This window comes from Aulonocara stuartgranti (genome assembly GCF_965226115.1).
Source record: "Aulonocara stuartgranti genome assembly, chromosome: 9".
NCBI lineage: Eukaryota > Metazoa > Chordata > Actinopteri > Cichliformes > Cichlidae > Aulonocara > Aulonocara stuartgranti.
Genome location: NC_138960.1, coordinates 8,639,453 through 8,665,955, shown reverse-complemented (window position 1 = coordinate 8,665,955; position 26,503 = coordinate 8,639,453). Strand labels below are relative to the sequence as shown.

Below are 26,503 nucleotides of genomic sequence, written 5' to 3'. Positions count from 1 at the left end.
AATGACTTGGAAGGGTTTTTGAACTTTGGATAGTGGGCTTTCTTGCTGTAAATTGATCAATGGATACAAAATGTGTTGGTCTAGAAATTAAGCGGGCATACACTTGTTCTATATAGTACAAGCCTTCGGGTTTTTCAAAATGGAACTTGTTAAGGTTCAGTTACACTTCAGTAAAAATAAGACAGTGACCTCCTTGCAACTCAGAAAAAAACTGCGTTTGCCCTGTGATTGCAATAAATTTTTTCATATAAATATACCTATTGGGAGGCAACTGGTCTCCAAGGAGCCACGGTCCAGCTCAGTCTGACTGCAATCACCCTCGTTGTCATGGTCCTGGGTCGTTGACCCAGCGTTTTGTGTTTATTCTGATTTGTATTAGTTTAGGGTTGAACCTGAAGTTGATGTATATTCAGCCCTACCTGTGTCTGTCCTTGGTGCTCTGTTCATGTCCCCGTGTTGTGTTGCAAATCAGTCTGTTTCCTGCTTTACTTTGAAGGCTCGTGTTCTAGATTTCCTGTTTTGTTCTGAAAGTCTGTTTCTGTTGTCATTGTGTTCAGCTTGTCTCCTCCGGTCATCATGTGTATTCAGATCAGCTGTTCTTCCCTCCTGTGTGCGATTACCCGATTACCTTGTGTGTGTATATTTAGTGGGTGTCGGTCTGTGTTCGTTGTCGGCTCGTCTGCATTCATCCGTCTACCTCTGCGTTCTATGGTGTTCCTGTCTCTGCGTCTCTCTGCCCCGCACCCCTTTTGTATGGTCTCAGGTTTGTCACTTAGTTTCTCCCAGTTTAGGTTTCCGTTTGTAAAGTACTCATACCTCGTTGCCTGTTTTTGTCACCACCACCTTTGTAAATAAAACATCACTCGTATCATCAGTTTGCTGCATCTTGGGTCCTCCTTTTCCTCCACACCGCACGGCTCCCTCCGCCAGCCGTGACACTCGTACAAATTGTCAAAGTGTCAGGGCTCTGTGTGCAGGCGGATGAAGAGGAGGATCCAAATGCGAGACTCGGACACTGAATACAACTCAAAACCTCAGCTTTATTGCTGGCATGAAGACAAAACATGAAGTGAACACTGAATGCTGAGAACAGAAACACACAGGCATAATCTGATGGTACGACACGACACTGAGCACAGGAAAACACAGGGCTAATATACACAGGGTGGTAATCAGGGAATGGGCAACAGGAGGGAGACACAGCTGGGAGAAATTGGACTAACGAGACAGGGAAGCAGTAGAACTGAACACACTCACATGAGACACAGACCTTCACAATAAAACAGGAAACAAGAAACCACTAAACAAAGACGCAGACAGAATATAAACACATGCAACTCAAACAATACATGAAACACCAAATCCTTAAACACGGATAAACAGAAACATGGAACTCTAATAATAATAATCATCATAGCATCAGAGAAACAAAGCAATCATTCAAAAATAAACCAAAACATAAGAACTCAAAATGCTGGGTCAAACCTGACCCAGAACCGTGACACAAACATTTACAAATAAATGCCATCTTACGTATAGACCCAAACAGGTTGGCAATGTATTGCAATCAAACTCTGAGTGAGTCTGTGCTGATGACCACAACTTCCCTGCGACGCATCCATTTGCAATAGAGGACTTGACTCAATCGGTTGCTAGCTATTCTGACTATATTTCTATTTAGAAGCAAGTGTGTGTCAGAAAAGATTCTGAATTTCTGCTTTAGATCTGTGAGTTTTGTGGAACTAGACTGCAATATATCTCCAACAGAGAGCAACAAATTTGTAATTTTCACGGATTTATCACAACTAATGACTGTATTATCACCAACAGATTGCATGAAATTGCCCCGATTTAGTCACAAACTGATAGCAGACAAACTCATTTTCACTTATGTTTTATCTCTGTCTTGACTCACCAGAGTCATACCATCTTTCTTTTAGTTCTTGCGTATGAACAAAATTCTACTGTAGAAACGTATACAGATAGAAATGGAAACTCCTCACCAGTTTCTTTGAGGCTGCACTTGTTTGAAGTGCTGGCTCTGGCTGCTGGCCTGGGGTCAGCATACGCCCAGCTTTAACGTCACTGGGTTGTTGGCTAGCTTTCGGCTAACTGCCCATCATGTAGATAACTGACAAACCTTTGTAATGCCAGTAACAAAGTAGCTGTGACATAATTACTGAATTTTGTATCGTAATGTGTTACATTACTGTGTTACAGAAAAGTGTAATGTGATTACAGTAATGTGGGGATTTGTTTTGTGGAGAGGAGAAGTTGAGGCTGTGTATCTCTGTAAAAAAGTAGCGGTACTCTAGTTTTCATGTCCACATTGAAATCCCGTTGCTCTAATTATACAGCAGATTATACACTAGTTATATATCCTATTAAGTAGGAGTATTATTTAATAACACTATTTTGCTGATGCATGATTTGGCATCAACTACACAGCGTTTCTTGATCATAGTTTACTCCTGTGTTTTCACAGTATGCATGATTCGTTATCTCTGACCACAGTGTAATGTCAGTCACAGCTGCGACTGATAACAGAGTTATTACAGTGACAGCGACTGCTCACTGCCCAATCCAATTTAGAACCAGGTCAATGACTGACATCAGACTTCTGTCCAATACTTTTTCATGAAGTAACAGTGTACAATGTTAGTCCTTGCAGGCTTGTCTCCTCGCCTCACACCCTCTTCGCTCTGTCGGCACTTTGTGATTGACTCACCCTGTGACTGGTCCCTCAACTCCTCAGTCTGTCAGAGGCGAAAAAATATTCTCCCTTTAAAAGTTATTAAAAGTGACAGAGGCTCTCTGCAGGGAGGGTGGAAATGACCTTGGGAAGTGTCGAACACGCTGAGCTTGATGTGAAGAGGATTTCTCCCAGTTTGTCTGCCGGTCTGTACCTCAACTACCTGCTTTGATTCATGCAGATGGTGTTTAATCGGCCCATTAAAGAATAAAAAAAGAGCCGAGAAAGGGTGAGGAAAAAAGAGTGAGATGCTCGAATGACTATAAAGTCTTCCTTCTTTCTCTGTAGTCTCATTATGGTTGTGTTTGGAATTCTTTCTCTTACTAAACATTATGAGCACCTATTGAAAGCAGTGATGCTACAATCAGTTGAAAACATACTGTTTACCAAGAGGGCACGTATACATGCAAACAGCTCAAGAACAGGATTTTGTTCAAAATATGAAGCCTCCTAAATCCAAGATAAAGCTTTCAAGTTAATAGTTATCAACCAAGTATAGTGTAAATATAAAAAAAGAGATTATTATTTAAGAACATGAGCTATACTGGTGGAGTCGTGTAAATATTTCATGATTAACGGCAGGAGCGCCACGACACCCTCACCGTGGCTAATCCTCGGTGCCACCTGAGTGTTTATAATCTGACAGCCGTGCAACTAAGTTGAGTCACAAAGCGCAAATCCTCTCATTAGGGGTGACACAGTATAAGTTTCAAAGTCGCACCTTGTAGCCCAGTTGTTCCTTCCCTGCACTCGCTGTATCACAGTCTCGATCGCTGCCTTCCCTCCCACACGTGACGGTTCAATATTTTGTCTTCTTTGTGCGACGGGCGAGCAAAACAGCAGCATTGGATCGCGAGATAAAAATACACAGCGTGGGTTAATTAAAAAGAACTGTGATCAGTGCTAAAGCGTCGGCAGCGATAATGAGTGTACACACGCACATAAAAACACACAAACACGTACAGATATGCCAAGGTTTTTTGGTAAAAACACACCAATTAGCTGTTGTTTATCGTGGATTATTTATCTGCTGTGTTTTTATCGTTCTACTTTATGAGTTAAGATAAAAGTAAAACAAAGAAACCGAAGAGCGGGCGTCATCCTCATTTCTTTCTTTTGACTGGAACAAAATACACACACGCAACTACTTTGTGTATTTATATGCGCATAGGTGTTCTAGCAGCGTCATTTCTTAACTTCATACAATAGCTTCAATTTGAAGTACTTATCTTTTAGTTGCGTGGTCGATGTGTGTGAAGCAGCTTGGCATGCTCTGGATAGTGAGTTCGCTTCACCATTCATATTTAAGCAAGCCTTCCCAGCTCATGCTATAAATTAAAAATGTAAAGTCAGGCTGAATAAAATAACACATTGACTCCTGTGCTTAAAATGCCAAGGAGGTGCACGGGGGAGTTAACTGGACAATCTGTGACTCTGGTATTCTCAAGCTGGATGAGTTTGAAGTTTAGCTGCAGGGGATCAACTATGGATTCAGGGTTGAATTCTCTTGAGATTTTATTTTACATCACTTCTCCCAGGTGCTTTGGTAAAATGTTTTGATTTGTGCTCGTTTTGGTGCTTTCGTGCGCTTCTTTTGTGCAGACTTTCAGCCTACGTACTAAGACAAGGACGGCTGGCCCATAGTTACATCAGGCAATTGTCCTATGTTTATCTAACAAGTCAATAAATTCACGTCAGTATCAAACGGTTCAATCTAAGACATCAGTAGCGTCTACCCCTAAATCTCTCACCACCCACACACACACACTCTGCCAAATGCGGCGTGGAGAAAAGCACGCTTTATCAGCCCATATACACCAAGGCCTTATGAGTTATTCTTCATATAAACAGCTGACATTAATGCTGGCCTATTATCCCACTGATGAATGTTAATGGGCTTTCCTGCTTAGCATTGCACACGCACACGCTCCCCCACATACACATTTTGATCTGGTTGAGTGGTTCTCCACTGTATTATTTTGCAGCCTTGATGATGGACCAGGGGCCATTATCATGAGCTGTAGCAGAGGCAGGACTGACATCAGCTGTCGATCACTGAAGGATTTAACCCAATCAAGGCTAACATGAAGAGAAGCAGATGTGTTTGAGCTATATTGGCAAAGCTCACAATTTGGGATTTCAGAGATAGTATTAGACAGAAACATTCTAATGTATAAATGCTAACTGTAGGGTTATTTAATCTACACATAAAAACACAAACAGCAAAACAATAAGCCTAATACACAGATCAGGCACAACATAATGACCACCTGCATAATTTTGTGTTGGTTTCCCTTTTGCCGCTAAAACCCTTTTGCTGCCTCTGTCAGTGCGCCCCAGAGCAGCTGTGGCTACAATGTAGCTTGCCATCACCAGTGTGTGAATGTGTGTGTGAATGGGTGGATGACTGAATGTAGTGTAAAGCACTTTGGTGTCCATAGGGACTAAGTAAAGCGTTATACAAATACAGGCCATTTACCATTTACCATAAAACAGCCCTGACCCATCGAGGCACGGACTCCACTAGATCCCTAAAGGTGTGCTGGGGTATCTGCACCAAGATGTTAGCAACAGTCCTGCAAGTTGAGAGGTGGGGCCTCCATGGATTGGACTTGTTTGTCCTGCAGAACCCACACATTCGTAATTGGACTGAGATTTGGGGAACTTGGAGGCCAAGTCAAAAGGGTGCATTATCCTGCTGAAAGAGGCCGCAGCCATCAAGCAGTACCGTTTCCATGAAAGGGTGTACATTGTCTGCACAAATGCTAGATAGCTGGCATGTGTCAAAGTAGCATCCACGTGGATGGCAGGACCCAAGGTTTCCCAGCACAACATTGCCCAAAGCATAACCCTGGCTTCGTCCATTCCGTCAGTTGCTTTCTTCCCATAGTGCATCCTGGTGCCAGGTGTTCCCCAGGTAAGGGATTCAGACATACCTGGCCATCCAACTGATGTAAAAGAAAACATGATCCATCAGACCAGGCCACCTTCTTGCATTGTGCTGTCTTCCAGTTCTGATTCTCATATGTGCATTGCTGGCAATTTCTTCAGTGTACAGGGGTCAGCATAGACACCCTGACTGGTCTGCAGCTATGCAGCTCCATACACACCTAACTGAGATGCTCTGTAATTCTGACACCTTTCCATAAGAACCAACATTAAACATTTCTCTAATCTGAGCTACATTAGCTGTACAGTCTGTTGGATCGGACCACACAGACCAGCCTTCGGTCCCCACATGCATCACTGAGCTTTGGCCAACCATGACCTCTGGCTCACCGTTGTTCCATCCTTAAACAACTTTTAAGAGATACCGACTACTGCAGACTGGGAACACCCCACAAGAGCTGATGTTTTGGAGATACCCTGACCCAACTCTCTAGCCATCACAATGTGATTCATAATCCGTTTGCACAAATCCTCACAGTTGCCCATTTTACCTGCTACTAACATCAACATTGATGACAAAATGTTCACTTGCTCCCTAATATATCCCACCCAGTAACAGGTGCCATGATAAAGAGATAATCAGTGTTATTCACTTCACCTGTCATCGATCATAATGTTATGCCTGTTCAGTGTTATTTGAAAAGCATATTTTGATTTATTTGTTTGTGTACAGGCTCTAAAAATACTGTAAAGTCCATAACATATTGAAGTCAGACAGACAGACTCGGAGAAAGGCAACACAAAACCCCTAAAACATTACATAACAGCTTCCAAAGCATGTTTGGGTGAAAACAGTTCTGATCACACATCTTTGATCAAGCCTCCAACAGTCGGGCTCCCTCTCTTTCTCTCTGTGTTGTCTAAATGAGGCACCTTGTTTGGCAAGTTTTAAAAGAAACGCAAAGTGGCGAGGCGGCCAGCTAAATCCTCAAGCCAACACGTTGAAAGGAGATGAGTCTGTTTAACTTCAAGGTGGAAGAAGAGAGCAAGCAGCAGCGCAAATCCTGCCTTTTTTCCCTTTAATGTTGTCACATCAAAGATCTCTCTCTGAACAAACACAGATTGGCATTTGCGACCGACCGACTCTATTGTTGTTTTTGCTCTTCTTTTCCCACTCTGTCACTAGTAGTTGTTGGCCGCTGAAAATAAGGCTCAGTGAATGCTCGTATTTGAACGAGTCTCCTGAGTAGCTTAAAAGAGATTGTCAGAGGTCTGCTTTCTGTTTTAGATTTAAAGTGTTTGAGTTGATCTCTGTTAGAGTCAAGTGCTTTACAAAGCTGCGGTAGGATTATTGTTGTTGCCCCACTCCGCATGATGCCATGATGGCAGTTAATGCGCCATTGTAAGAGACAAAACTGATATTTCCCTCTAAATACTAATTATTTGTTTAGCTTGTTGATTTTTTTCATTATACTGGAACGATACACCTTTATATAAGATCCATAATGAATCACTGATTTATTTAATCAAAGGATATTTCATTTCTTCCATTACAAATACAATAAACACAGCAGTGAAGGTTCTGAAGTGGCAGGTCTAAAATTCAGGAAAAACTCTTGGACACGTCAGTATGGAAGTTAGCATTTAATTTTTAGGGACTGCTGTTGGTGAGTGAACTTGGTAAGTTCTCCTGACTAGCTTCTTGGTAAAGCCCACTCAGTCTGCAGCCCCCTAGGCAAGCCACAGGCAATGTTAGAGCAGCTGAGCATGGAAAGAAAACACAGCAATAACCCCCAAACCCAGCCTGCCTAACACAGTCTTGCTGCCTGTGCCACCGTCTACCTCCACTTCTATCTGGTGGCTGTAACGTGCATTCGTGCTGTGTTCATTATGTTCAGTTAATACTGCAATGATGTTTGAGATGCAGCAGGGCATGTTTTCAATGTAAAACTCTGAACAAATAAAAAAAATAAGCCACATTCCAGAACAGTGCAGGAATCCTGGAAGAGTGTGCTCCTGGATTTGCCTCTTGAAAGACCAAGGAAGATGTAGACGGAATGAACCATGGTTTGTGTGAAGTCCGTAGACATGCACTTTGGTGTATGCACACATGCAACATGAACTCAGGATGTTTTGAACTAGTTGCTGACCGGTGGGTCTGACCAGTAGGTGCAGCTGTTTGTTCAGCTTTGGCTCCTAGCTCATTGAATCCTCAGGAAAAAAGACATTTTTGTGGCTTCCTACTTCTTCCTGCGCTCGTTCTCTATAATGTTTTGTTTAATTTTTGTCCTGTATGATTTTTTTAATAAGTCATTTTGGCTGTTAGTGTAATTATGTCACCTAAATGAAATAATTATTTTAAGAAAAGACTTCATTCTGCCACTGATTACTTAAAATTCACATTATTTACATGGCGGGCTAATTTTTCTTCTCTCCTTTGGGAGTCCTGTGTAAATGGCAGCTCACCAGAGATGCTTCAGTCCAACTGAGGACCTGAGTGAGAACAATGCAGAGCCTCACAAATGCCTCGCCACTCTTAATTAGCCATTGCCGCTGAACCACTGTTAGAACGTCGGGTTTGTGACTTCTGCTTTGCACTGACTGGGGCTTTTTGTTAGATGTATTTGTCCTGTACACTTCTTTACGAAGTCCTTCTGTCGGTTTAATCTCTTGCTTATTGTTTTTAAATAATAATAATAAATATTCTGTATTCTGTCATCAAGTCAGTGTACATGTCAGCTCACCTTCAGACCGGAGTACGGGAGCAGGTGAAATGCCGTCAGTAGTGTTATTTAGTTCATTGGCTCCACAGCAGGGGAAATAGCTGACTAATTATGAAAATAATGCTACCTAACATCTCATTAAAAAAATCACAATGAGTCTCAATGTTGGTTTATTTACACGTGTGTGTGCACAACACTTAACTACAGGTAACCAGCTTTTTGTCCTGAAGCTATGTTACTTTCTTTGTGCTGTTTCTATATGCAGCGAAAAAAAGAGTTTATTCATCTTGTTCTTCATTATTATTTATTATTTAACTTTTTAAATATTTGTGCAATCGTCTTCTCTTATTTTGTTTGAACAGGATACAAGACTGGGCGTTGTTTTGGACGCTGGACGTTGCCAGCGCTCTTCTCTGTCAGCTGTACTGTAAATGTTTAACCTGTCTCACCGCGACACGTGTGTGAAGACGTGTGCTACTGGACAGCTGAGATTAGAGTTTCACTCATTCAAGCTTGAAATGCATAAAATTCATGCGCATATTTCTTGTGTTGAAAATTTTTTGTAATCACTTATTCCTAATGTGACCATTCCACACCATTCTTCACTTGCTGCCAACTTCATTTTTGTCAAAGTGCATTTTTTTAGGATTAGATATTTTTTGTGCACAGGCCTCTCTGAGCTACTCTGATCTTATTCTCATGCACAACCTTCAATGGGGATGCCTGGTTTTATTCAGTGGATCATTATTCAGGGACAGGCGAGAAGTCTGTTTACCTTAGTCACTATTCCATCCCTCTACCCTCCTCTTCTCTGGGTCCCTCTCATTTCTGTCCACTGTACCTCAGCTGCATCAAGGTGGCTATCCCTCTCTGCACTACTGGCTGTGAACGTGTTAATTCTTGATTAGAGTTCATGCATTCACTTTCTACAATTTGCTCCGTGGAGTGAGAAATCACTTTCTCAATGAGAATAATTGAACACGGGCAGGGGGGTGCCAGCTCATTACCCACAAATCACAGGGAGCAGGGGCACCTTAACTGAAGACAATAATGACTTTGGGAATAAAACGAGGGCCGCCAGCGTGGAGCCAATCCACCGTGGGCAGCAGAGAACAAAGCTAGGCGAGGAAGATGTACACTGTTTCTTAAGGGGAAGTCATTTTTTTGCTGATCTGCCTACGGTACATATTCAGTAGAGTCCGAATTTATTTTTTCCCAGGGGGGTATGAGTTTAAGGCTTTGGAGCAAAGTGTCGTGTTGGAGAAGCAAAGCCCATATTTTGGCAAGGTGGCATTACACCAATGCTGACTGTGGCCCGGGCAAAAGATTGCAAGATAGAAATAATAAAGATGTGGAACAGCTTAAGTAAAATGAAAAGCTTTTTGTAGTCCTTGACACTGGGGCTCAAGGTGAACTTTGGTGACTGACATCACCCATTTTCCCACAGTGCAAAGTCACTTACTTCACTTTATTTGATTTCTCTCTCCTTCCTCAACCTTTCCCTCCTTCACACCATCTTTTTTTATATGCCACACATTTCCACTCTGCACAGAGTGCCAAATGTATCCACTCTGGCACAATGAGGTCCATTGTCACAATAGGCTTTTCTCACTGTTTTATAGGTCCCATTAGGGGGACAGAGGCTTTTAAGTTGCTGAAGGAATGCAATAACGCCCAGCCAACAGTAAACATCCACATCTCGGGTCCACAGAGGAACACGAGATGGAGCTTCTTCCCCATCTTACCCTAAGTGACTTGTTTTATTTGCATCAGGCTGAGAACAAAGTAGTCACACTTGGATAAAAATGGAGAGAAATGGGAAGGTTTCATTTTAGGACTCAGGAGATGGACACACTGAAAGCCTCTAAAACAAGAGTGTGAAGAGGGAGGAGGCAGTCTGGGGGCATTTCTGTTTCTTAGATAGAGATGTAGGTATTACTGTGCTGTTGATTGTGCATATTTTTATCCAGCATTACATGAACGTTCATTAGAGAACCTAAACTTGATGATGGACATCATGGGTTGCTTACTGCTTATGATGCGTTACCTAGTAAAACTTTGATGGCGACCTATGAACTATGTCGAACTTGATTGAGATTGTGCTGTTGGATGGATTTTCAGCCAACAATCCAACATTGTTATATTGTCAGAGATGGTAAGGTAGGTAAAAGAGTCCTGTGATGAAAAGAGTGAAACTTATGGGAACTGAGACGACCAAATAACAGGTGAACGCAATGAAGAACCAGTGAGAAATGGAAAACGGGAACAGGCTAATGGAAAGAGAAGACAACCAGGAAATTGTGCGAAACAGTGATGGCATCATAGCAGCCACAACATCAGTGAAACATGCAAAACTGCTGGCAATATTCTATGACTTTCTTAAGGTTGGATGCCTAGGATTGAATTTGAAATAGCCCGCATACCATAAATAGTGTCAGTGTAACAAGAATACCTCTGTAATGGGATACGGTTTTCCCTGCAGAGCAGTTTTCCTCTTTATGTTTTTGATATACAGGCCATGGGAGCTGTTGTGAAGAATAGCACCCCTGCCGAGCTCCATCACAGATTCTCTGATATTCCCACATGAATTCGTGATTTCAACTAGAAGCATGCCGATGCTGTTTTCCATTTAGAAAACGGTAGAGTGGAGAAATGTGTGTCGTGTTTCTCGCCGGGGTCTCCCTGTGTCGGTTGATTTGGAAGGTGAGAGTCCTGCTGAAGTCGCTCTGTGATTGGCTGCCGCAGATATCTTCATACAATATGTAAGAATGATGGTGGCCACCCTCTGTGCCGCTCAGTTCGTGTGTTGCAGATGCGTATCTACACGTGTACAATGTTTACATGCAGCAAATTAACTATCCAGGCTATGATCGGTCTTGTTTGTTGAGACACTGATGATTTCCCCGTGCTCTTATCTCATCAGCGATTGCAATCACTTGTTGTGTTTAGGAAGTTAATTATCATCCAGTCTAACTAGAACACTCCTTTGATAAATCGATACCTTGTCTAATCTTGTGCTCATTGCATTCAGAGAATAAATACACACACAAAAATTGGCATTTTTGTAGCATTCGGCACTCCGTACAGGTTATTTTCTTTGTTTTTCTTCCCTTTCCTTCATCTTTCCTCTTGCTTTGTGTATTTCTTCTTCTTCCTTCTTCTCCACCCATATCCAACCAAGCCCCCCCCCCCCCCCCCCCACCAGATTACTGTGGCTGTGCTGAAGTCTTTTGGGACCTCTCTTCATTACTGGCCCTCCACAGGCCCCTCATCTCCACACGGCCCCTCTTCATTTAGCCCTGGCTGAGAGCAAGGACTAAACCAAATGGCTTTCTGTCTCCCTCTTATCCAAGAATTTCAGCTTCCAATTAAAACTAAATGGAAAGCTCCCCCCTCCACCACTGCCTCCGCCTCACCCTGCGCTGTTCCCATGACGCTACAGATGAGGCCCCACTCCACCTGCTCAAATACGGCAGCAAACAATGGCTGATCTGTAGAATGGACCGTTCATCCCCTGTAATAATTCGCTGCTGTGTGTACCAAAGCTTTGCTGTCTACTAAATTATTCATTGTTCAACAGCTTTCATCCTTATTTCCTACTTCATATTTGGTATATTTAAGATTTGAGGTCACTCTAGGTTATATAAATAGTGTGGACAATGGATATGAGTCTCTCACTCTCTATCTCTCGATATAGAGATATATAGATGTATATTATTTCTTCAGTGATAAAACATTGGTGCCACTGTAACTGCTGGATTAATTGGTTGTGATGGCAGTTTAGCGGAGCAGCAAGTGTAATTTATTGGCAGCTACTGTGCAACTCAATAACTAACTGTAGTTCTGACTTAACACCAACTAAGTGTAATTTAAAAACAAAACAAAAAAATTACAGTCCAAACTATGGGTGCTCCCATTGAAATTCAAGCAGCTGATATTATTTCAATGAGGGCAACATTCACTCACTGACCTTCACAGTTTGAGAGATGGATTAAATGTTCTGAGCAGCGGAAAGCAGACTGTCCTCCCACTTAATAAGCTCAAAACGATGATTAATCTGTGAAAAGCACCACAGTTCCCCTTTTAATGCATGTATAAAGGCCCGGGATCCAGCTGGGACCGTCCGCTCAGCAGGGCTGCGCACTCAGCCCCGAGGATTATCTGTTCAGAATCACCTCCTTTCACCTAAGCCAGGTGTCTAGCAAGTCATCATATACTTTTTGAACCGTTGTTTTTAATGCATTGGAAATCCCAGATATGCTTTAACCACATCTTTGAAGTTTGGTGTAAAATGTTGTGCATTCCAACTCTTTGAAATCCTCATTCTGTATACAAAAACTTTTTTTTTTTTTTGCCGAGCTTAAGAGTAAGAAGCGCTCTGGACAATAACCGATGACGATAACTTAATTTGCAGTAATTCCTACCCGGTTTGAACCTCCGGCTCTCCGGCACAGGACAGATCTACTCCCGTTGCAGCTGTTATTGATGAGGCTTGGAAAAAGTCTTGGGCCTCTCCGTCCGCTTTGGGCCTTGGTTATTGACCTGGTGATTGATTTAGGTCCTCATAATTAGCAGGCCTAATTTAATTAAAGTGCAATTTAACGATACAGTAGGCAAAGGCAGTCTGTGTCATTGATAGATCAGCTCAGGCCTAATATCAAACAGGGCCTGGCAAAATAATGTATTCCACCCAGCAGGGTTCCCAGTGACAGAAGAAGGCGTAAGCGAAGAGACAAAGAGGGAGAATAAGAAGAGTAAAAAGATAGACAGGCCTTTGTTTTTCAAATGTCAGCCTACAAACTGCACTGCCTCACCTCTTCCCCTCCGCATCTCGCCGCTCCATTCTGATATGGACAAATGCACACTCACATCTCTGATCTAATTTGCTAAACAGCATTAGGAAACTGTCTGTCCCTTTCATTTGCTTCGAGTAAATTGACATCAGAGCCCTTTTATGAGCTAGAAGCCATGTCTTTCTAAAGCAAAACCAAAAGAGACAGATTTTGTTAATTAAAAAGAAGTGTAGGCTTTTCGGAAGTTATATTAAACTTGGCCAGCTGGGGATAAAACGTACTGCCCATTTAATTGCTAAGAAAATATATAATGAGGAAAATTTAAATTCATATTCTAATTTTCAGCGCTTGTTATATCCCTTGTTTAAAGGTACGGTAAGTACAAAATAATGTTGTACTCATAAATGTAGGTTGATTAGAGTGTAATTATGTCCTCTGACAAAGTGATAGATACTCATAAACTCATAAATCAATTAAAAATGGATAGGAGCAGGTTTGTGGAAGCCACCATCGTTTTGAACATTGATGGCCATCGCCAATGACTAGAGACTGTCCACATATATAGTATGCATTATCACTTTCAGTGAAAAAAGTCTTTCAGACTATATTTGACCATTTGCACATGTATGTTTTCATCATTTCTCTCTGATCTCTCTCTCTGTTTTCTCTCTCTCCTCTCACCTCATTTCCACCGAAACCTCTTCCTCCTCATCCTCAGCTTCTTCTCCTAAACTGAAGTCAGGGCTCTAACACACAGACATGTGCATAAACATGCTAATTTATTCTTGATATTGTTGAAATTACTCATTGTCACCGCATTAGACATGCGACCCTCCTTTTTCCACACTGCTGACAAGAGCAGGGTTGACAACAATAGCTGGTTGTGAGCTAACATTATGCCAGCTAATTTTAGGTTTGTGGCGTAATAATCAAACTTTCACTGTGATAAGCAGTTTAATTACAGTCATATGAAAGTATATTCGTTAAGTGTCCGAGTTCAACAATGTTAGAGCCACTACAATGAGAGTGTCACTAATGCCAGCTAACGGAAGCTAATGCCAGCTAACGGAAGCTAATGCCAGTTAACAGAGGCTAACGGGCAAAAACAGCAGCACTTACTGACAGAAAAGTTTAGGCTCTCCTCATTAGTCAGCAGTGAGCTTCTTTGACCATCTTGTGTTGAACTCCTTTCACAAAGTTTTATAGTATCCCCCCAGAGTAAATAACAGAGGACTGGCAGATAAATTGCGAATGAACAATGGCCAGAGTCTGTCGTACAGTGGTCATCATAGCTATGATTATGCACTTGAATTTAGAGGGGTAAGAAAACAATCTGCAAATTACTGACACCTAGTGGTGAGTTTTATACTTTGTACCTTTAAGGAAAACTATTTTGAAAGCATAAACAAGCATGTCTTACATATTATGCAATATTTTGTGCTTTTTTTAAGGTAAGGTGAAAAAAACACTAAACAATTAGATTTTATTTTTGTCTTGACATCTAAAAGATTTTTTTTTTACTAATCTATACAGTAAAGTACTAAAATACACTGATAATGAGGTCTTATTGGTTTTGAAGATACTAAAAAAAATTTATTCATAAACTGAGAAACTATGTTTTTATTTCCTCCTGTGTTTTTCATTGCATGAATAATGACAGTGTGGGGCAGGTTCCCTAGCCCACTCCCCACTGTATTTTCCTAGCACAACAACAACGCAACTCTCCGTCGTCATTATCAAAAGGAATAGTACATCTAATCTGGAATGCGAGTCCTCTGCTTTGAACAAGGCTGTGCTCATGGGTGCAGGGCGTGAAATATGAAAGAAAACACATGTCCTCATCAGAGGACGGGCGCCGCCTTGGCTTCTACCCTTGGCACACAAACACAGGACTGAAGATTCATAACCTTCCTCTATATTTCTTCTTTAACAGTCACATAAAAAGCGAGAGATGGCAGACATGAGGATCACACTGCTTTGATTTTCTTCCAGATCTGAACTTTCCAGTCCTGCAGGGAAGCTAATAGTTTTCTAAACAAAGGAAACAGTCAGAGAAATAAAAAAGAATCAACACAGTGGTGTGGGTTTAAATTCTTTTTATACTTTATTTCTGAACACTTAAATCACTATTAGCTTCCATCATCTTTCTTAAGGTCACAATCATAGAAATAATCTAAGAAAATATGCAGAAATCTTTCCTCTCTGCTGACAGACATTAAGTGCTATTTGCGGACCTTGTGGGTAAGATGATTGGGAGGGGGGGTCATTATGACCCTTTCATCATCCCCCTAACCAGTTTAACTCCTCACCCAGCCTTTTATAATGCTCCTGTATCCTCAACATAAATATAAATAAGTGTCTCACAACCTCAGTCAGTGTGATGAATTGGTTGTTTTAATGGTGACGGCGCCTGATGGACCGATGAGGAATAAATGGTTAAGGATGGAGGGAGGACTAGGGCTGGATCATAATGTCCAAAGGATTAAGAAAGCAGAACATTTTTTGCTAATAAAGGATTTTTTAATGTTTTTTTTATTTATGTGGACAGTAAATCCTCACACAGCAGCGACCAGGTCGTCCTACATGCTAGTAGCTGCTACACGCTATTACTCTGTTTATAAACGTACAACCGTTGCGATCATCTCATGTTCAGATTGAGGTGAGCAATCACTGTATCCAGCACCATAAAGTTTCTTTTTAAGTGCTGGTTGAAAACAGCAAGATTCTTCGAGTTATTACGGAAAAGTATTGGTAATTGCTTCTCAAGGTCATAGAACCTTTAATAGCACTATTAGGAGTTATTAACAGCAGCCTGTCTTTCTATGTCAGTGCCATTGTGCGATGCAGCGGTACTGTGAAGTCCTATTTGGTCTTGTGTGCTGTACAGTGTTTAGCTGAACTGCATTAACTGGAGGTAATGAGGGTACAATTATGGCTCCTTAACCTTTTTGCGAGGAAAAGGAAAAGCCTCCGCCCTTGCTGCCCCCACCATACATCGACTCGCTGAGAGCCAGGTCTTTTCACATGTTGCCATGGTATGTTACCTTTGGCTAGTTTAATGTTTCCATAAGGGGCATATGTCACCTTGCGCAATTACCGTTTCATATTTTTAGCTGGTCAAAATCAGGAGGGAGGATCAGCCTTTGTAAATATTTCAACAGGCCTTTATTTTTCTTTTTTCTAAACACTCCAGCTAAATTGCTTGTTTCCTTTTCTCTTAATACACTGAACACAACACATTCTTCATTTGGAAACTGCTTTTATATCCTGTTCCCTGGCACCATTGTTCTCCTGAGCACAGACGGCTCATTGTAAGGGGGTGTGTGTGACAATGTCTGGGAAGGGGGGGGGCTTGTTCCACACATGAAGCTGTCACATGTGTGGCAGCTTCATGCTTCAAAGGTCACACCATTTGCTGTGACCTTTGAACCTGTCCTTGTTAAACCCTCGATGCCAGAGATGGACTCAGGAGGGAGCCCCCCCCCCCCACCCTTTTCTGTAACAGCTACATCTTGTACTTCCCCATGGCTAACAGCATGACACACACACACACTTACAGTAGGTCTGCTTTAGCACACCAGTTGATGGAGGATGACAGCTCCTCAACATGCCGCCTTTTGCCCTAACCCTCAAGAAGTAATGTGTGTGAGTGTGCATGTTTGTGTGTTTGCGTGTGGGTAGACTTCCCCCTCCTGATCAAACAGCTGCTACCTCCATCCTTCCCAGTCTGCTTTCCCTTCGGACCTCCAACCACTGTCCAAGCAGCACGTCTATTTGATGGTAACAAGGCTTTGCACTTTGGATGCGTGTCCCTTCCACCTCGCTGTCTTCTTCTTTCTCCTCCTCTTATACGATTTTCAATAATCTAATGCTGCAGCTGTCCGATGGCCAAGCCTGTAACCTTAGTTTTTCTCCCTTTATTGTCAGAGGCTGGCAGACTTTTTTGGCCACACATCAGGGCTCTTAGCCATCCCTATTACATGTGAGGAAGGGAGAGAAATGGGGGGAGGAGGGAGAAAAAAAGGAGAGAGGGCAAGCTAGAGAGTTGAAAAGCCTTGTTGCATCCCCACTCTACTGGTTACCAAGGGATCAACAGGGTGCTAAAAGCACTCGGGGGGGGGGGGGGGGAATGGATGTTTTTCAGAGAAAAGGAAAAAGGAGAGAGAAAAAGAATAGAGATGGAGAATGGTGGGGTCAGGAAGCTGCGGATGTATATTTAGGTTGTGTCTCTCCTCTGCTGTCACTCAGTGCTCATCTTTACAGCTGACACAAGGACAGACAGTGAACGAGCTGGCAGCGAATATAAAGAGAAATGGCTTCTGCATCTGCCTCCGGTCACTAGGAAACTGGCCCCTGTGATGCCGGCTTAACCACACGCTCCGTTGGAAAGTGTGGAGCTATACTTGAGCACTTGACTGCATAAAAGTCACTTTTAACAAGCCATTATTTGTGATGTTCAGTCTCAGAAATCAGTCTTTCTAAAACTTTGATTTTGTCTGGGAAGATAATGAAGAGGCTTTGCTGTTGTTGGCTAAAAAAACTGACTTAACTTTGAAACATGTGGTATCTTCAAATGCACGGGAAACACTTTTTATCACTTAAAAACACTAGTGCCGGCTGTTGCTGTGGTTTGTGGTTATTTGGTGCTGATGAATGCAACATCTAGTGTGCAGGATGGTCAGAGCTGTGTGGGGATTTACTATACATGTGTATAGGAAACTCATTACGACCAGGTTATACCACAAACATGCCCTCTTTGATTACTAACCAATGTGACACGCCCACAGCATGGTGGCACACTGGTTAGCACCGCAAGAAGGTCTTTGGTTCACATCCACCGTCTTGTCAAGGCCTTTCTTTGTGGAGTTAGGATGTCCACAGTCCAAAGACATGCAGTTAGTGGGGTTAGAATAGAATTAGAATAGAATTCAACTTTATTGTCATTGCACATGCACAGGTACAGGGCAACGAAATGCAGTTTGCATCCATCCAGAAGTGCTTTAGTGATATAGATATATTACAATATATATTAGCAATAATATAGATATGTGAGTAGGTTAGTTAGGTTAGTTGGTGATTCTGACAGGCCCATAGGTGTGGATGTGGTTGTCTTTCTCTCTGTGTTAGCCCTGTGTCAGGCTGGGTATACCCTGCCTCTTGCCCTATGGTAGCTGGGATAGACTCCAGCCCCCCTGTGACCCTGCGAAGGATAAGCAGAAGAGGATGGATGGACAAAATTCAAATAGTTTTGGAAAGAAGAGAAGACGAGCTTTACGGAGATATTCTGTATTATCACAGTAGAGGAAAAGTTACTGCTGTTTCAACACAGATTAACCATGTGTGCTTCATATTACTGTAAGAAGTCCAAGCAGCCTGTATGATACTTGGGTGATAAAGGGTTAACCTCTTTCTTTGTCTTACCTTTTTCGCTCCTACATCCCTCACTTAGGGCTTTGCTCAATCTTGTGATTCTTGTACATTTTTTTTTTATCACGAGTTCCTTTTTTAGTGTCAATTTCACAGCTTCACAGCTGAATAGACATATCACCTTGCTCTGGCACTGCTCTCATATCTACCTGTGCCATTTTATGGTAATTTTGACTTGTCACATTCGCACACCGCACTTGATTGCACTGCGATTTTTGGCCAGGTGGAAGTGAAGAAGCCCTTTGCCTTTCTCCCCTGAAGGGAACGATCACAGATGCAGTGTCGTCTTTCTCTTTCTTTGTTCACTCCCTAATTCAAAAGATCTCTCTAGTCTTTCCTTTACATAGTCTTACGTAGTCTCACCATAAGGGTTTGCAACTTATAAGATCAAACGAACAGGCAGGGGATTGTTGCTAACAGCTTTTTTAAATGCAAATTAATTACGTGTTAGCGATGATACACTTGCGACTTCGGTTAACAACGCAAACTTGTTGAGCACTGTCACCTTTCACAGTCATCTGCTCACCGAGTGTGAAAACTGTCTTTTTCTGAAAGGCCACACGTTTCTTTGCCTCTCCATCAGTCTTGCCTTGTAGCAGAGATCTAAACCTGTATTTATTCTTGTCCAATTTCAGCCGCCCGCTCTACCCCATGGCCTCCCATCTTTATTTATAGTTTGCCACAGGTGGTCAGGTCCTTTGTGCAGAGTATACGTCAAAGAGAAAAAAAAATCTAGCCGTCCACCTGGGGAAGGACGGGTGGGGGGTGGGCTTGAGTTCATAAAAAAGCTTTATGAATAAAAGGCCCCGTGAGACACCCGGCACCTCGGCTGACGTGTAATTAAAGGCGTGGAGGGTGGTGGTGGTGGGGGGTGATTTATTCATTTTCATAGAAAAGGGGGAAATAGACAGGTAGGGTGCGACAAGGTCTTTAAAGGTGGGCTGCTGATGAAATTTTCATGCCCCTATCCCACCTTAACCCTCCCCCAGAGTCTAACAAATAAATAGGCGACGGGGCCTCTGTATAGCAGAGTGAGTGCCACCAAAGATATCCCTGCCCCTGAAAAGGGTTGAATCAATTTCCATAAAGAAACCAAGAATGCGGAAGACCTATTTGGATGTGCTTGACATTTTAGTAAAAAAGAGAGAAAGAGGAAGGTGAAGGGTGAGGGTGGGGAAAAAGCAGTGGCTAACAAAGCATTTCGGCAGATCCTCCCAAGGAGCCGATGCGCTGTCTTGATGCTGACAAGCTCACGCACGCGCACATGCACGAGGACCAGCCATTAATAACAGGACTGAAAAAGAAAGTCCCGTTATTTAAAACAACCAAACAAAAGACTTCACTGTGCTCAACACTTGATGACGAGCCCTCCAACTAATCTTGGGTTGACAATTACATGAAAATCAACACTGTGTTATTAGATATGTCTCCCTCCTGTTCTACATGCGGGATGTAATCACTGTGTGTAAGTGGCCCGCTGAATTTGTACCATCCACATAAAGAGAGCCAAATGAAGATTTTATCCTCCATTAAGGAGAGCATGAAGCTGCTGCCTCTTTCCCAGAGCTTAGTTAAGTCCTCGGATGTCTGCTTTCCCGTTAAAGGCACTGCCTCTCCTGCTCCGCTGCCTAACAGCACTGAAGGAAGATGAGCAAATGAAACGAGGAGAGTGAAAGACGCAGATGGAGCTCAGACAGGAGCATCCCTGTTTCTTTAGCTCTAAACCTTGATCCCATCACCTCACGGGCCCACCTCATCGGTCAGGCAAACCGATGGAGTCGCTGCATTTAATCACGGCACCACTGAACATTTTTTTGGCTAGAGAGGGATGGTTTCTGCAGCAGCATCAGGGGCACGGTCCCTCCTGTGCTCAAGAGTCTTTGATTTAAAACAGGCCGATACATTTTTTTTTCTTCAGGTAATTAAATTAAAAGCTGGAGAAGAGAGATATAAGCAAGAGAGGGCGAGATGCAAGCACAGCGAAAGCAATAATGACAGAATTTGAGGGGTTTTTCTTTTTTGCTGTTGAAGCACTCATCCAATTCATCCTGTCTTTTTTTTCTTTGTCTCTCTTTCTATTAGGAGGAGGATGAGGAAGAGGAGCAAAGGAGACACGAGAGGAGAATCGAGCGGACGGAGCCAGTAGGAAGGGCCGATTCCTCACTGGAACATTCACCAGTGTTTCATATAGAGTGAGTGGCGTACCGCTAACACCACAACCCCACCCATACGCCATGTTAAGAGTGAAATTGTACAATTACAGTTAATCACGATTATTGTAATGGCTGCATACCAATTTCTTGTTTCGCCGCCCACTTTACGACCATGTGCCAGTAACAACCCAAACATCGAGACCAAGGCCTCAGTCTGTAAACATCGTCACGCGTATCTGGGTCGTGTTGATTTGTCTTCACGTCCTTATCGGAACAAATGAGCCTTCCTCCCTTCCCTTCCCTCCCCCGCCCCCGTTCTCTTATATGTTTTCAATTAATTAGTTCTTTTAGCGCAACAGCAGTCTGATCTTAATCACTTAATTGGAGCCTCCATTTGGATCCTTAATCGACCCTGAGGTCCACCAGTTGCGCTTTGTAACGGATGACTTAGCACAGGCAACTCAGCGAGGCCTCCCACCAATAAGGACCCCACTCCCTCACGCCCCCACTCCTGCGCATCCCACTGACCTCATGTCGTGTTTGACTGTGCCGTCTGTTTACATTCTGCATTTCTACATGTTGTTTTCACTTCTGTTATTTTTTAATTATCATTATTATTCATACACTTCTCTCCTACTCCCTTCTCCTCTTCTTTCTGGCTTCATCCATCACCATCCCGCAGAAGCATGCTCAAGCCCGTCGAGGTGTCCAATGAAGGTGGGCCCCTGGGGATCCACGTAGTGCCTTTCAGTTCACATGATATCAGGTAAAAAAACAAAACAGACACAAGCTGAAATTCAGTGCATCTCAGTTTCACCATCCAGTGTTGCTTTCTTTTTGCTCTCACTCATTATTTCACTCATTTTTCTTACTCTCTCTGTCCTTTGTTCTGTCTTACATATCTCTTTTTATGTGTTGCTCAAGGCTGTTCTTCTTCTTCTTTTTTTTTTAACTGCCTCTGATTCTTGCAGTCATCTTTTTTTATTATTGTGAGCCTCGCTGTTGAAACGCCACACCCAAACTCAGCACCGCTCACATCCCACAGCTTTGAAGCTCCCAGTGGTGAGGCGAATGGATGAAAGTAGTTTTTGCTCTCGACTGCACAGTTTTCTCCAGGTCTTGCAAATACTTTTTCTAACTGGGTTGTCGGTCATCGTTGTGCACGTGTTGTCTTGAAACTTGCTTTGGACTACTTCCTCTCGCCTTTTTTTTTCTGTCTTTTTAACTGATAGGAGTGTCGATGACAAGGGAACGAGAGGCGTCTGAGTTTCAAAAAAAAGAAAGGAAAAAAGGGGGGACAGAGGAAGCGGTTAGATGTAATCAAACTAAAAGCTTGTGTATAACACAGATCCCTCCTGCATGCCAGAAGGAACTGGCTCGCCACCAAGGTGAATGTGACTACTCAGCACTGGAGAAGGAAAGTCAGGGATGAGGTGGAAAGACGGAATGAGGAGATCAAACGGAATGACATTTGAAGGGGGAGAGGAGGAGAAAGGGGAGTGGTGTCATTGAAGGTGGCTCAGACACTAATCTCATTGCTGTTTATAAGCAAGTGTCAGGAAACTATATTTAGCTCTGACCTCGCACTAACTCCATCTTGACACCTTGAGTCAGAGCTGCAAAATAGTGATTCAGGATGAGGTGAGCCTAACGGAGGGAACGATTTCTAAAGGAACTTAAGCAGTTCAGCTCTCATTAGATGCACTGCTGTCCTTAAGCTCCCCTGTATTGCCCCTAAATCAGACAGCATCTTGGAGGAAACAACATTAACGCTGCGCCGGCAGTAAATTTCTTCCCCATCAGCTAAGGTCGGCACTAATAGCTATCACAGCCTTCAATTAACTTCAGCCATGATAAAACTTATTGTCTGGTCAGTGGGATGATGCTAATGGCCTGTCCGAGCTTTTTCTGCGCGTCGTGCACTGGGACAGGAGGCATTAGGCTCAGCGGGCTGTCATTAGTGTCTAGACCAGGGCCAGAGGGGTCAGACTGCCAGCAAAACCAGACAGCAAACAAGGAACTGCAGGCACTCCAGCATCAGGCTGCCCCCGTATTCTGCTCCACTGCACTGACATCAAGTCAGATCCAAGCAGGAGGGGGAGACAACTGTAGGAGAGAGCTTAGATACTCTGCCACTCTAGCAGGAAGAATCTTTCCCTGCCACACACACACACTGAAATGCACAGATACTTACCTGAAAATGAGCTCACACTAATGCAGTTTGTGAGCAGTTCGGACCGACCTTGAGAAGTGTGTTCCCTCTCAGACTCCTTTTACAAGCAAAAACAGTTCTCAGTGCATCGTCACTTACCTACCTTGAGAGCAGCGTGCACACACAAATATCCCATACATCTACGCACGCACGCACGCCCCCTTCCAGATGCGTTCCTAGTTTAATGAACTTCTCATTCCATGACCGTCTTCAATTGTAAACAAACTGCGGACATAATTGCCATGCATAAATGGATCCTGATTGGATTATTATTTGATTAAAGGCAGTAGATGAGAGCAGGTGGCCTCCTCCAAATCAGCACTGCTACCCAGCCACAAGATGGAGTAAAGCCATATGGTGCGGTAAGATGCTGATTCCTTTTTTCGAGGAGAAGCGAGACTTAAAGAGTCTTTCTTCCCCCCCCCCCCAGAGGCTGCAGAGAATCCACAAACTACAAATCCCTTTTTGCTTACATCTGCCACCTAATGAATTGCAGCCTTTGAGAGTGACTTTTAGATTTTTTTTTAGTTCTTTACAAGTAACTGACAAGTATCTCTAAAAAAAACAGAAGCGAACCTCCATCAGTTTGAGAGGATGGGATTATAGCCAACACAATAATAGTGCTTTTCACGAAATCATCATCTTCTTTAAATCTCTAAACGATGCCGCTTTATCCCCAGTCCGCTCTGCCGCGGCTTGAATACTGATCAGGGATCAACCAAAAACTCCTTTATCTACTGTACCGTCTCCAGTCTGCTAGCAAATCAGAAGTCATTAGCGTGTGTCCGTGATGTAATCTCCGTGCGCAATACTTTGTTTTCAAGCTGCCAACACTTATGGAGATAAAGCACAATCATGTCTGCTTCCACGCCGGCCGCAATTACTCTCTGCTCAACACATTTAACCTGACCTGGCAACTCAGACACCAAGAAAGAGGGAAGGGCCTTTTGTGATCTTTAATTTCAACTTAATGCCGACCCATTTACCCCCGCTGAGTGGCTGAGATGAGTCTTCGGCGCGAGCGTGAATGTCCACATTATGCAGCCAATTAAAGCAATGTTCTGAGAGTGGCCCTGTTTGGCTGAAATGCTAAAGAGCTGCGCGAGCCTGCCCTTGACGTCTGCAGTAAACAGGGTCACAACAGTTTTGAATGTGCTGCTGTTTATGCGTCCAGGAAAAGAGACAGGAAGGGAGAATTATGAGAAGCATGACACTTATGTCCTTGACACCAATAAGGTGTAGCTTAGGGTCTAATTTATACCCCTGTCTGGTACATCTTTGTTTAGCTTGTTGATGGTTTTTGCTCCGGTAGATTTCAGAATTTCTTCAAAATAAGCCTCCAAACTTTTTTGTCAGTTTATGCAAGGACACCACACATTTAAAGTCAGTTTACCTGCTATCTCAGAGGCATCTTGCAGCTTGTAGCCAGAGTTTGTAGCTCTGCTGTGTGAGCATCCATCAGATATCTTTGCATGTGGTTATCCTCGAGGCCTAACTAAAGCCCTCAAGGAGCTCACTGATGTAGTTATTTAGAGGGGGAAGAAGGGCGGAGGGATATTTGAAGGTAAAGGTTGGCGTTTTTTTTAAGGATTACTGAGATGGCACAGCCGTGGAACTTCTTGGGTTTTTTTTCTTTCTCAAACACCGCAGCCGGCTCTAGTCTTAAGCTCCAATGAAGGCGACTGTAGCACTTCCCTGGAAGCCATAAGATGATCTCTTAGCTGTTGGTCTGGATTATTTCAACCCACCCTGTCATTCTTTCAGACCTGCCCACAGGAAGAAAAAGAGGAAAGGAGGACAGAAGGACAGACGGAGGCTTAAAATGAGTGCAGGGAAATTCAGGACTCTATCCAAGCCTAGTCTGCAAAGTTAACTTTTGTTGACTGAGTGCATTACAATGGGCTAAACTCATTTTGTAATCTTATTTACTTCCCCAACTCTGTTGGAGACTTGAATATTTTAGGCACTCTGTTGATGCAAAAGTTATAAATCTTCAGGCCATAAAATGGCAACCAATGTCAATGCTGCACTACAAAAAGCTTCACTTCATACAGATGAGGACAGACTCGTTAGCCCCTCCTCTATGAAAATCTCTTTTCTCAAGTGCTTCAAAACAGAGCAAGAGATTTTCGCACAGCTTTTCTAAAACATCCTAGTTTTAGGATAATGGAAGTTTGATGGATAACAGCCTGCAGTCATTTGTTGTAGTCTTTAGGAAGTCTCACACATGTCTCCCAAGCAATCCTAGCCCATTCTTCTTTGGAAAAATTGGCCAGATTTGATGGTCTTCTGGCATGTACATAGGTCTTCAGTTCACCCCACAGATTTTCAATGGGATTCAAGTCAGGGTTTAATGCAGGCGAGTCATCAGCAGTCACTTGGGTCTTCTGGAGGTAGCTCTTCAGCAGGAGTGAGGCATTATTTGGGATGTTGTCATGTTGGAAGATAAAGGGGTGGCTGTAGCTCAAGAGGTAGAGCAGGTCACCGACTGATCGGGTTGGTGGTTCGATCCCCGGCTCCTCCAGTTTGCATGCCAAGTATCCTTGGGCAAGATACTAACCCCAAGTTGCTCTCCGATGCATCCATCGGAGTGTGAACGTGTGTGAATGTTGTTAGAAAAGCATTCAGTTTTGGGTCAGTGCTTGTGAGAATGGGTGTGATTGGCATGTTGTATAGAGCGCTTTGAGTACTCGGGGAGAGTAGAAAAGCGCTATATAAGAATCAGTCCATTTACCATTTTAATGCTGACTGCTTGAGGTTTTCTTTCAAGGTCTTCACGTCCTTCTCTTTTCATGACTTTGTTCATCGTGACAAGATTCACAGTTCCAGACACACTGAAGCATCTCCACAGCATAATACTCCCACCACCAAGCTTCACTGTGTGGATGATGTTCTTTGGGTTCTACACCTTTCATTTCTTTTTCTAAACATAGCAATAACATTTGTTTTTAGCATGATGCTTTCTCAAGTGATACCTCAAACCCTAAATGTGTCTTTGTCTGTACCTTCTTCTACACTCTCTTCTTGTCTCCGCTCCATCCATTCTGATTAGGTTTCTTGATTACGTTTCTTTCTCTACCTTTTCATTAACTTTTAAAAGTACACGTGCAATTTCATTGTGACAGTAGTTGCCTAAGTCTTGTGTTATGACTTACCTGTTGCATGAACCTTTGCAGGACACAGGGCTTGCTAGTGAAGCGTTTGGAGCCCGGAGGCAAAGCAGAGCAGGAGCGTCTCTTCCAGGAGAACGACTGCATCGTCAGAATTAATCAGGGAGACATTCGCAACCTGCGCTTTGAACAGTAAGCTTTCCATAGTGACGCTTGGAACATTTTTTTTGCATGCAGTATTATTCTGAACACAGCTATTTTTGTCAGCTGACATTTTCTCCTTCTGGTAACCTCTCTTCTTGTCACTGGATGCCATGCTGATTTTAATTTACTTTCCTTTTCCTCCGATAGTAGGGAAGCACTGTCTGCCGAGTGATGCAGTTCACACCGAAAGCACTGTGTTGGACATTAAGCGCAGCGACAGTAAATAGCGTTGCTGTTGAT

The 26,503-nt window shown here is 43.0% G+C and overlaps 1 pseudogene across 1 annotated transcript in view; it reads left to right on the top strand.

Moving 5' to 3' along the window:
* Positions 1 to 26,503, top strand: part of LOC309713985 (partitioning defective 3 homolog) — a 360,712-nt pseudogene that overhangs the window by 140,226 nt on the left and 193,983 nt on the right. Inside the window, exons 6-8 of the transcript XR_014280682.1 lie at positions 20,670 to 20,776; positions 21,420 to 21,503; positions 26,126 to 26,251. The product of XR_014280682.1 is annotated as a partitioning defective 3 homolog (transcript). The remainder of the gene's footprint in view (positions 1 to 20,669; positions 20,777 to 21,419; positions 21,504 to 26,125; positions 26,252 to 26,503) is intronic.